Below are 12,626 nucleotides of genomic sequence, written 5' to 3'. Positions count from 1 at the left end.
TAAAGCACGTAACATGTTGCTCGAATGTCAAATGTAATTACAATGTAACTAAGCTGGAAAGCAGTAGTTTGTTAATATTACCTATACATTCGACATTAAAAAGGAAAAAAGGTGTCACTCTACAAAGTTTGATTAATGTAGAATTTTCTAAATGGGAAACGATAAACGGCAATTGTAACGAATGTAAGGGCACCGTGTTGAAAAAGGAAACCGTAATTGAATCAACTTTATCCGTCGTAGTAATACAGCTCAATTTATATACTTTTGTAAACGGTGCTTCTAAAAAAATTATCAACAATCGGATTACCGCCGTGCCGACGAGTAATATCACGATTAATAAAAAAAAGTACAAGCTAATAAGCGCTATATTTCACGAAGGTGAAGAAATGAATCGTGGTCACTACACGTGTATGTTGAGAGCTGACACAAAATCGGAATGGTATTACTCTAATGATATGGAAGTGTTCAAGAAAAAATTGCCCAAAGGAGCACAAGGGGCATACATATTGTTCTTAGAACAGATTAAATAATGGCGCTGTATAAAGGCTGCCGTAAATGCTACATTAAAACATCAACTGTTCTAGCGCTGTATAAAAGTTGCCGTAAGCGCCAAAATATAATATCGGCTGCTCTGGCGCTTTATAAAAGCTGCTGTAAGCGCTGCATTAAAACGAGTGCAATAAGTTTCTAATTTGACCTAGGCTTCATGACATTTCAAAAAATATCATCAGGAAAAAAATTATCAGACAGAAATATGTATGTCGTGTTAAAATCGGAGAGACGAAAAAAAATATATGGTTGCGTTCTCACGAGAATGGGCGATGGAGGGGCCCATTCTTTATTTTCAATATTCATACAAGAATATAAATTCATTCTGTTGCAATTGAAATAAATGTGCAATGTATCGTTAAAAGTTATTACAATTATACAAACATTTACATATATGATTAAATAAAATATATATGTATACTATAATATAATTATATATTTTATATATGTACATATATACCATATATTTCAATTATTTTGAACTGTATTGCATAAATTGTTACTTATACAAAGTTATCTGATAAGAATCGAAAATACATATATTTGTGATACTTGAATTACTAGAAAGCTGCTCTATATATCTGTACTTTAAAAAGTAAGTGATATCCTAAAAAAATCATAAAAATGAAAAGGTCAGGCCATGTTCAAAAGAAGGTACTCAAAAATTTAAACAATCTAATAATAAATTATCACGAAAAGTAACTAATATGTTATTCAAGGTGCCAGTTCAAAGTGAACATACGTAAAGTGTATATTGTCTAAATTTAGTAATAATATATTACTATGAAAAGTAACTGTGATATTTTATTCAAGGTGCAAGTTCACATTGAACATACATACATATAAGTAAAACTGATTACAATTTGATTCTAGAAAATAAGTGCGATATGTTATTCTTAGTGCACAAAATATAATAGTCGTTTATAGAGATTTGATTTGAAATTCATACTAGCCCGTACAATGAAAAATAATTGCTCGTAATTCCAGAGTACCAATTTGTTAATGACTCAGAAAAATAACATGGCGGCCTGCTCTCAAAAAACTTTCGATGGGTAGAATAAATAATTGAAATAAGAGTTGTGAAAATTGTATAAATTAAAAACCTCCAATCTTTCTTTAGTAAAATTTCGAATTTTCGTATCAACTTTCGATTTGTGTTATACCGTATTTTTAGGGAGTAAGTTATTGATCAGAAAACTTTGCCTTGTTGCTCGAAACGGGTGTATATTAAGTAAAATTTATAAATGTACAGTTCTCAGATCAACTACAATAAAGCTATACGCTTAAAAAGTTTATTGATTATTTGTCGTAATATACAATTAAAAAATTACATATTAATTATTCAAAATACAAGTGAGAAATAAATATCATTAAAATATACAAAAAAAATTTATCAATTTGACTTTGAAAAGTAAGTGACATGGTTCTCAAAGTGCAAGATTTCATTTGACTTACAATTTTCTTCAGAAACACAGAAGAAAAAGGTATTTGTATATAGTTTTGTATATTTACTTCGTTGTGTGTGTAGAGCTTTTAAAAATACGTTGAATCCTTATTCTAATCTAATCTTCTTCTAATGTAATACTTTTCGTATTTCAAATGTTGTAGTAATTATTCTGTAAGAGCTTCGACATTATTTCTAAATGGACATCGAGAAACATCATAGTTTTTTGAGGGCAGGACGCCATGTTATTTTTCTGAGTCATTAACAAATTGGTACTCTGGAATTACGAGCAATTATTTTTCATTGTACGGGCTAGTATGAATTTCAAATCAAATCTCTATAAACGACTATTATATTTTGTGCACTAAGAATAACATATTGCACTTATTTTCTAGAATCAAATTGTAATCAGTTTTACTATGTGTGTGTATATTCAATGTGAACTTGCACCTTGAATAAAATATCACAGTTACTTTTCATGGTAATATATTATTACTAAATTTAGACAATATACACTTTACGTATGTTCACTTTGAACTGGCACCTTGAATAACATATCAGTTACTTTTCGTGATAATTTATTATTAGATCGTTTAAATTTTTGAGTACCTTCTTTTGAACATGGCTTGACCTTTTCATTTTTATGATTTTTTTAGGATATATATATATATATATATATATATATATATTTATATATATGTATGTATTATAAATAACACACTTTTTCTAAGAGTGTGGAATGATTATTGAAATAAAAATCTTCAGTTAACATGTTTTATTTCATTATTTGAAACCGCCCCATGTTTCTAGCTAGTTGAAAAATTTAATTTATATATAGCATTGACAGCTTTACTTATTTATTAATTGATAATGTACAATATTTACAGGAGGAAGAGAAACCTATATGGAATCCTCAATATTACACAAAGATAACACAAAATGAGTTAGCGTATATTTTACGATGTAACGATAGCGATATTGAAATTTTACTTATAGAGACGAAAGGCTTAGGATCTTACATGAAGTTGGAGAAGTTTTGTCGAAGAAATATCACGGTATAAATTCTGATATTACGCTAAAATAAATTTATAACATTTATATATCTTTTTGTAATCGATATAGTAAAATTTTTTTTAAATTTGCTCTGTTTCTCCCGACGAAAGAAAAGTAATTCTCTGTATAAAACGTAATTAAATGTCAATGTTACCGGATTTACATATTTTATATTTATAAAAAATTTACACTCATTAAAAACTTGTCATATACATATATGTTGTTAAAATATACAATATTATTATTATTGTTATAGGTACTTTTGTGGAATATCTCAGATCATCCGATTACAAAGTAGATAATTTGTTGAAATTACTTTTCGATGAATTCGAGTCATATCGAGACGAAGTAATATACGGTGAAAAAAAGGTAATCATTGGTAATAATATTACAGTATAGTTCGCGAATTATCACATAGCGATATTAAATAATAATAAGTAAATTAAGAGTTAAACTAGGCTCTGTAATATAAATATAAATTTAACAATATAAGATAGGCAATAAGAGCCAAATCGCGGATGACAGTGCGTTATTTTAAACGAAACTAAATTTTTTCGTTAGAATTAAATACCTGTGCACAAGGCACCAAATTTTACTTGGACACGGCCAAGATATAAAATTGGAATAATCTCTACAAGAGATTTTTAATTCCATGTATCCCCTATTCCCCCTAAAGAAATAAATGTGAGAGAAAAATATAGATCCGAAAGTCGCAGAATCGGGAATCGAACCCGAGACCTTTCGCTTGCCGGGCGACTGCTCTTCCAACTGAGCTATTCAGATCCTTTCGATTCTATACTTTTCTCTGTTATATATATTGATGTTGGTAAATAAACGCCTTTAAGCCAGCGTGTATAAATTAAGAGTTAAACTAGGCTCTGTAATATAAATATAAATTTAACATATATAAGATAGGCAATAAGAGCCAAATCGCGGATGACAGTGCGTTATTCTAAACGAAACTAAATTTTTTCGTTAGAATTAAATACCTGTGCACAAGGCACCAAATTTTACTTGGACACGGCCAAGATATAAAATTGGAATAATCTCTACAAGAGATTTTTAATTCCATGTATCCCCTATTCCCCCTAAAGAAATAAATGTGAGAGAAAAATATAGATCCGAAAGTCGCAGAATCGGGAATCGAACCCGATACCTTTCGCTTGCCGGTTTGGCTCTTATTGCCTATCTTATATATGTTAAATTTATATTTATATTACAGAGCCTAGTTTAACTCTTAATTTATACACGCTGGCTTAAAGGCGTTTATTTACCAACATCAATATATATAACAGAGAAAAGTATAGAATCGAAAGGATCTGAATAGCTCAGTTGGAAGAGCAGTCGCCCGGCAAGCGAAAGGTCTCGGGTTCGATTCCCGATTCTGCGACTTTCGGATCTATATTTTTCTCTCACATTTATTTCTTTAGGGGGAATAGGGGATACATGGAATTAAAAATCTCTTGTAGAGATTATTCCAATTTTATATCTTGGCCGTGTCCAAGTAAAATTTGGTGCCTTGTGCACAGGTATTTAATTCTAACGAAAAAATTTAGTTTCGTTTAAAATAACGCACTGTCATCCGCGATTTGGCTCTTATTGCCTATCTTATATATGTTAAAATTAATAATAAGTAAAATTAATACTTTGTAAAATTAAAATTAGAATTTTGAATTAAACAAATTTATTTATAATTTATGGGTTTAATGCATTTAAAAAAATTATATACATTATAATATTTATAGCAAATAATACTTTTTTGAACATATTAGACTATATAATAGATCCATAAGCATCAGATATACATTAGTGAAAATTTTATTGTATCTTATAAAACACATTTCAATTCAATAATAATAAAAATTTGTAAAACAATTTATATAGTATTTTACTTTTATATGATATATAATTTTTATTTTTATATTTATTATAAACTTGTTTAAGTAATTCAGCGCATTACGTTTTCTATTTTTTGAGTTTAATGATATTTTTATTAAATTATTTTTCAGTTCGTTTTTTTGCAAGACTGGATCACAAGTAGGCGATATATGGAATAATCTTGAAACAAAATGTACATTTAATTTAGAGACAAAGAATATGATGTCTACGATATTCATTGATTATCGTATTCTCCAGTTACTCCTTCACATAGGAATTTTGCGCTACAGTGACACGCTCGTGAAGAGATTTGAAAATAGCAGTAAGATTTTTAACATTAATTTTTTCTACGAGTAACAAATCTTTAATTTTTTATAAATTCTGTCATTCTACATACTTATATTTGTAATTTGACAAAATAATGTTTTCAGTGATTTGATGAAATAGTTTTTTTTCAGCATAAAACGTTAAATACTATGACAAACACAATCTTTTAGTATATTTTTAAACTTTAAATAACTTTCTTGCTAAATCAGTTACCTATATATATATTACAACAGATATTTATACAACATTAAAGATTTGACACTCTAAACTATTTCTAAAATGAGTTTTCTTCTGAAAAGATATTTTTTATTCAAAAGAATTATTTATAATTCTATTTTAAAATTATTTATAATTAAAGAATTATTAGAAGAATTATTTATAATTTATAATTCTTTTATAAAAATGTCTTATTAATAATTATATGTAAAAATATGCATAATATAATCAGAACGTGAACTTGTTTTGAAAGAATAGTTTTATTAATTGTATTGATTTGTCTAAACAAGAATCAGTCGAGAATGAAATTGATATTGGAGGTATATAAAGATAGCATTTTATAAAGTCAACTATTTTTTATAGCAATTTTAATATATTTAAGTTTTTATTTTCATATATAAAACTTAATATTTAGTATAAATTTAACGTATAAGACGGGCAACAAGAGCCAAATCGCGGATGACAATGCGTTATCCTAACGAAACTAAATAATTTTTCGTTAGAATTAAATACCGGTGCACAAGGCACCAAATTTTTACTTGGACACGGCCAAGATTTTAAATATGAAATAATCTCATATTTTGAGATTTAATTTCAATACCCCTTTAACCCCCCTACGGAAAATAAATAAATGAATGCAAGAGAAAAATATAGATCCGAAAATCGCTGAATCGGGAATCGAACCCGAGACCTTTCGCTTGCCGGGCGACTGCTCTTCCAGCTGAGCTATTCAGATCCTTTCGATTCTATACTTTTCTCTGTTATATATATTAATGTTGGTAAACAAACGCATTTTTTAAGCCAGCGTGTATCAAATATAAGAGTTTTAACAAGGCTCTGTAATATAAATATAAATTTAACGTATAAGACGGGCAACAAGAGCCAAATCGCGGATGACAATGCGTTATCCTAACGAAACTAAATAATTTTTCGTTAGAATTAAATACCGGTGCACAAGGCACCAAATTTTTACTTGGACACGGCCAAGATTTTAAATATGAAATAATCTCATATTTTGAGATTTAATTTCAATACCCCTTTAACCCCCCTACGGAAAATAAATAAATGAATGCAAGAGAAAAATATAGATCCGAAAATCGCTGAATCGGGAATCGAACCCGAGACCTTTCGCTTGCCGGGCGACCTAGATATGCAAGAGAAAAATATAGATCCGAAAATCGCTGAATCGGGAATCGAACCCGAGACCTTTCGCTTGCCGGGCGACTGCTCTTCCAGCTGAGCTATTCAGATCCTTTCGATTCTATACTTTTCTCTGTTATATATATTAATGTTGGTAAACAAACGCATTTTTTAAGCCAGCGTGTATCAAATATAAGAGTTTTAACAATGCATTAATATTTAGTATTTCGATTATTCGAGAATTAATTCAAGCACTTATAAGTAGGTAAAAAGTTATTTTGTGGTCATAAAACGTTGTTATTAAGTTATATATTTTTCAAATTTATTACTTTACTTATTATAATATTTAATTTATTGCATAAAAGTTTGCATTTTAAAAATATTTTTTATTCGAATTAATTAAGTTCTAGATAACAATTTTATATCATTTTGTATAATTTCTTATTATTTTATTATATAAATATTATTCGAATTTAATATGATTAAGAAAATGGTAAAAACTTTAAAGAATTTCCATGCTACCAAATTAATTTTTTGATAAATATGTTATTTAAAAAACAACATTATTCTTTCCCTTTAACTAATTTTCTGTAATGCAATTTTCACGTTTACATATACAATTATTTGCGTGATATATTCCGCATAGATATATGTATAACATTTTGCAAATGTTTTAGTATTATTTGTTATTTGCAATTATTGCAAAGATAATTGGTAACGTATTGTGTTTATTTAATATCACTAGAAGTTTGAGATATTTGAGAAAGTTATCGTTGGTCAATGTTCACGAACGCGCTGCGTGAGAGAGGATCGCGCGACACAACAGGATAAGTCACTTTTGTATAAAAAGAATTTAATTTTCAAACACACTTAATGACAAAGTACACTTTAACAAACTTATTACAAACGTTAATTATTTTACAGAAAAAAAACGTAATCGAAATCAGAGTACGGAATAAGCGGCGGTCGTCAACGAATTTTGCGGTTTAACTAGTATGCGGTTTTGCGTTATGCGGTTCACGGCGGAATGCGATAAGGCTGACAAGTCGGGTGTGAGCTCCTCCTTTATAATTTTCAGGACGGAGCCCACTTTCGCGTGAAGCGCCAATAATTTCGAGTATTTCGAATATTGCGCGAGGTGACCTGAGCGCATTACTCGTAATTGGCCGCTGTTATAATTGACGCAACGAAGGCTCGAAGAAAGCATGCGCGAGCGAGCGATCGCGGTAATTATTGATGAATCGAGGCGCCCGTGAGAAACCGCGCATGCTCGTTGTAATATAATTATTCGGCAAAACCGTTACGATACCGTTAATTGTTTATATTTTTGATAGGTTTTTTGATGACAGATTGATTTATGACGCGGTTGTTTTTTTTTTTGAAAAACAGAAAAACGATGGAACTATTTGTTGTGAATTTCAATATCGATCGGTCTAGAATATTCTGGAATATTCTATTCGCGTATAATATTTTATTATGCGTATAATATTCTATTATGCGTTTTGAACATTCCCGCCCGCCTTGTCGCAAAGTGACAACAGGTTTGTTCGCGTCGCATGCCCCAACATGCTCCTTTTTACTCCAATGCGCTCGTATTGGTGCACTCCTCGAATTGGACCAATACGAGCGCATTGAAGTAAAAAGGAGCAAGTTGGGGCATGCAACGCGAACAAACCTAGTATGTTGGTCAGGAGCGGCCTGTGGGATGGGCGACCTGGGCAACCACCCGGGGCGCCAGGGCATGGGGGGCGCTGAGATCTGTGTTCACAGATGGATTTTTGCACGTATTCCGTGCAAATCGTGATTCCGGGTAATGCAAAGAGCAAACGCGACCGAGAAAGCTACAAAAGAAGAAATAGGGGGCGACATTTGGGTCTCATGTCCGGGACGCCATAATTCCTCGGCCCGGCCCTGATGTGGGTGAATTTCGGCCGCGGAATCGCAAGTCGATAGCGATCGATGGTGGGGTAGACGCGCACCGGCGCGGCGAGATACACGTGATGATCGCGTGAAACGATCAGCTGAGTCGATGAAAACACGCGGTGATGTGAAATGGCGAGTGTGTAGTGCAGTGCGCGGCGATAATGAGATAATTGTGAGTGCGGTGATGGATGAGACGAATAAGGTGCGACAAATATTACGGTGGATGATGTGATGATTGTGTAGTGAGTGAGTGTCGAGAAATGTTTTACGTGCCGGCGGACGGCGTGTCCGCGTTATTCACGCCCGGAATGCGATCCGCGCCCAGAAGCATAACGAGCTTGACGAGCGGGCGCACGAGTTCGGAAGTGGCGGTGCGGATTAAGGAGTCCCGTTGGCTGTCGCACGTAGTACACCTTACTTGCCGAATTTGCCCGGCTGTTAAACGTGAGTCGACAGATTCGACAGTTTGTCGCGACCGCGAGTGTAGGTGTGACGAAGAGTTAGATAGAGTAGAGTCCTTTCCTCGATAGAAAGGACTTGAATTTTGTAATTAAATGTAAATGTCACAGGATTTACATATTTTATATTTATAAAAAAAGTAGAGTCCTTTCCTCGATAGAAAGAACTTGAATTTTGTAATTAAATGTAAATGTCACAGGATTTACATATTTTATATTTATAAAAAACTTATATTCATTAAAAATTTGTCATATATGTTGTTAAAATAAAATATTACAATTATTGTTACAGGTACTTTTGTGGAATATCTGAGATCATCCAATTACAAAGCAGATAAATTGTTGAAATTACTTTTCGATGAATTCGAGTCATATAAAGACGAAGTAATATACGGTAAGAAAAAGGTATCATGGGTAATAATATTACAGTAGCGTTCGCGAATTATTGCATGGCGATATTAAATAATAATAAGTAAAATTAATACTTTAGAAAATTAAAATTAGATTTTTATTTTATTTTACAATTAGTAAAGGAATGTGTATCTATAAGAAATTTAAAAGAAAATACAAGCGTGACCGAAAAAATTTCGAAAGCGAGCCATAAACAGCCTATGTTTAGGTTTACGACCTTGTACATGTCGAGTTTATCTTCCTATGCAGGCAATCTACGTAAGATCAGTATAACAGGAACCACAGTCACAGATAGTCGACGGTCTGAAACAATTGCAAATATCAACATTTGTTACGAATTAATTAAATTCTATAACGTAAAGTCATGGCCAAGGGTACCAGCAGTGACTATATGATGTAATGGAATTATTGAAGGCAGTGGAATTTATCCGTGAAAAGGCAAAATATGTATGTATCATACATTAATAATTATTAATTTATTATTTATTATTATTATTAATATTAATTTATAATTTATTATTGTTATACTTATTATATATATATATATATGTTAAATAGAATTTGAATTCTGCCGCGGTACAATACGCACGTAGTTGCGCGAGACTAATTTTGACTCGAGTTGCTCCGACTTTTCCGGAATCGTCCGGCATATATCCGTGTATCACTCTCTCTTGGACGAACCCGCGTGTGAGTAACATCGTGACAGCGTATTTAAGTCGTTCGCCTTATTATTACAATAAAAGTATTTTCTGTGCTCAATTATAAAGTAATTATTTCGCTCTAAAAGACCATCCCGCCTCTCCAAATTAAATAATCAACAGGTTATGGGCCCAGAATAGGTCAAGAATAAAACTTTTTCGGTACGCGCACGCTGAGATTGGATAATAGCACGTGCTCGGTTAAAAGTGAAAAATTATTTTTCGAAGTGTACGGACTAATTATGTCTTCGAGCTCAACTCTCGGTCCTTTACGCATTGAGTTGCTGTCGAAGGATAATTATGATACTTGGCGGATGCAGGTGGAGGCTCTTCTCATTAAAAACGATGGATGGGAATACGTGATCGGCGATAAAGTTAAGCCGGAGCCGGTAACCATAGGTGGGGCAGCGGGTGCCGCGGCGGATGCCGCGATTCATGCATGGAAAATAGCCGATAGGAAGGCGAAATCCGACTTGATTCTATCAATTCACCCGTTGGAACTCAAGCAGATTCGAGGCTGTGAGACGTCTCACGACGTATAGCTCAAGCTGGAATCAATTTACGCATCCAGAGGCCCCGCCAGAAAAGCGACACTTTTCAAACAGCTGTTTCTTCAACGCATGCAAGAAGGTAGCGATGTGAAAGAGCACATGGCAAAATTTTTCGATGTAGTCGATAAGTTAGAAGCCTTGGATATTCAAATAAATGGAGATCTGCTCACGATCATGCTTCTCTATAGCCTGCCAGCCTCGTATGAATATTTTCGATGTGCGATTGAGTCGAGAGACGAACTTCCCACAGCTGAGGGGCTAAAAATCAAGATCATCGAGGAAAGCGAGGCGAGAAAACAGACTGGTGGTGAGGTTGTCACGGCAATCACAGCACACGGGAAAGGCCGAACAAAGTTTCGACGTCCAAAGAAGAGCAAGGAGGAGCTGAAGCAGCCGACGAAGGAAAATCCTGGAATAGTGTGTTTCAAGTGCAATACTCCTGGTCACAAGGCGCATGTGTGCCCACAGAAGAATGCGGATAAGACCCTAGAACAATCAAGGTCGAAACAAGGTCTGTCCGCCAATGCAGTGGATGATTCATATGTGTGCCATATGTCAGTGTCTGTAGCAGATCGAACGACCGGTGGTGACCGCGGTGTGACAGGAAAACCCTGGATTTTGGACAGTGGCTGCACGGCCCATTTTTGCGGAGACGTGAGATTTTTTCAGTGCCTCGGTGAATCTCCTCGGAGCAAATTGAATCTCGCGAGTCATGCGTCCGCAGAAGTAAAAGGGCGCGGTGTTGTGAATGTCTCGACAACAACTGATCAAGGTCAACGAGTGATTGCGCTCAAGGACACTCTTTTTGTACCTGACCTGAGGTCGAATCTCGTCTCGGTTGCGAAGATCACTGACAAGGGACACGTGGTGACATTTTATCGCGACGGGGCGTGTGTGACCTATCAGAGTGGCAAAGTGAGACTCACCGCGAACAGAAAAGGTGATCTTTTCTATGTAAGTGAGGGTGTTGAGTGTGCCAGGGCTGATGTCGAGTCCACGCGGAGTGAGCTGCTCAAGTGGCACGAACGTTTTGGACATTTGAACTCTCGTGACTTAGTGAAGGTCATTCGCGAAAGAGTTGGGGTGTCTGTGGACATGAGTGACATTGATCAGCTGACGCGTTGTGATGTGTGCCTAAAGAGTAAAATGACAGCACTGCCGTTCCCAAAAGGTAACAAACCATGCGCCGAGAGACTAAAGATTGTGCATTCCGATGTGGTCGGGCCTTTTCGTACACAGTCTTTAAATGGTGCGAGATATTTTGTTACTTACATAGACGATAGCACTAGGTGGTGTGAAGTATATTTTCTGAGAGACAAAAGCGGAGTTCTTGAGGCATTCAAGAAGTATCAAAACCTGGTCGAGCGACAGTCTGGAGAGCGCATAGAGTGTCTTCAATCGGACAATGGGCGGGAATTTTGCAACTCGGAGTTCGATAAATATCTTGCCGCGTTGGGAATTGAGCGCAGACTCACGATTCCTTGCACTCCTCAGAAAAATGGAGTTGCTGAGAGGAAAAATCGTACCCTGCTTGACATGACCAGATGTCTCATTTTGCAATCCGGATTACCTGCGACGTTTTGGGCCGAAGCGGTGGCAACCGCGTGCTATGTGCGTAATCGGTGTCCAACAAGCAGTCTGGAGGGTCAAATTCCGTATGAGAAATGGACAGGAGAGAGTTTGAATTGCAATGATCTTCGTATATTCGGTTCTAGAGTTTATGTGCTGGATAAGGACCCCGCGAAGGATAAGATGGCGGCAAGGTCGGTCGAAGGCGTCTTCGTTGGATATCCACGAGAATCGAAAGGCTTTCGAGTATGGCTGCCAGATACGCGAAGGATCATCGTCGCACGGGATGTGCGTTTTGTGGAAGACGTCGACCGATCACCTGGACATTCGGATATACTGAACGAGATGGAAGTGTTGACGGATTCAGTAGGTCTAAATCGAACAGGTGATACCTATTGTCCTGACTATA

Source organism: Nylanderia fulva, unplaced genomic scaffold, assembly GCF_048542155.1.
Source record: "Nylanderia fulva isolate GAGA-0341 unplaced genomic scaffold, ASM4854215v1 Scaffold229, whole genome shotgun sequence".
Taxonomy (NCBI): Eukaryota; Metazoa; Arthropoda; class Insecta; order Hymenoptera; family Formicidae; genus Nylanderia; species Nylanderia fulva.
This window is presented reverse-complemented; position numbering follows the sequence as displayed.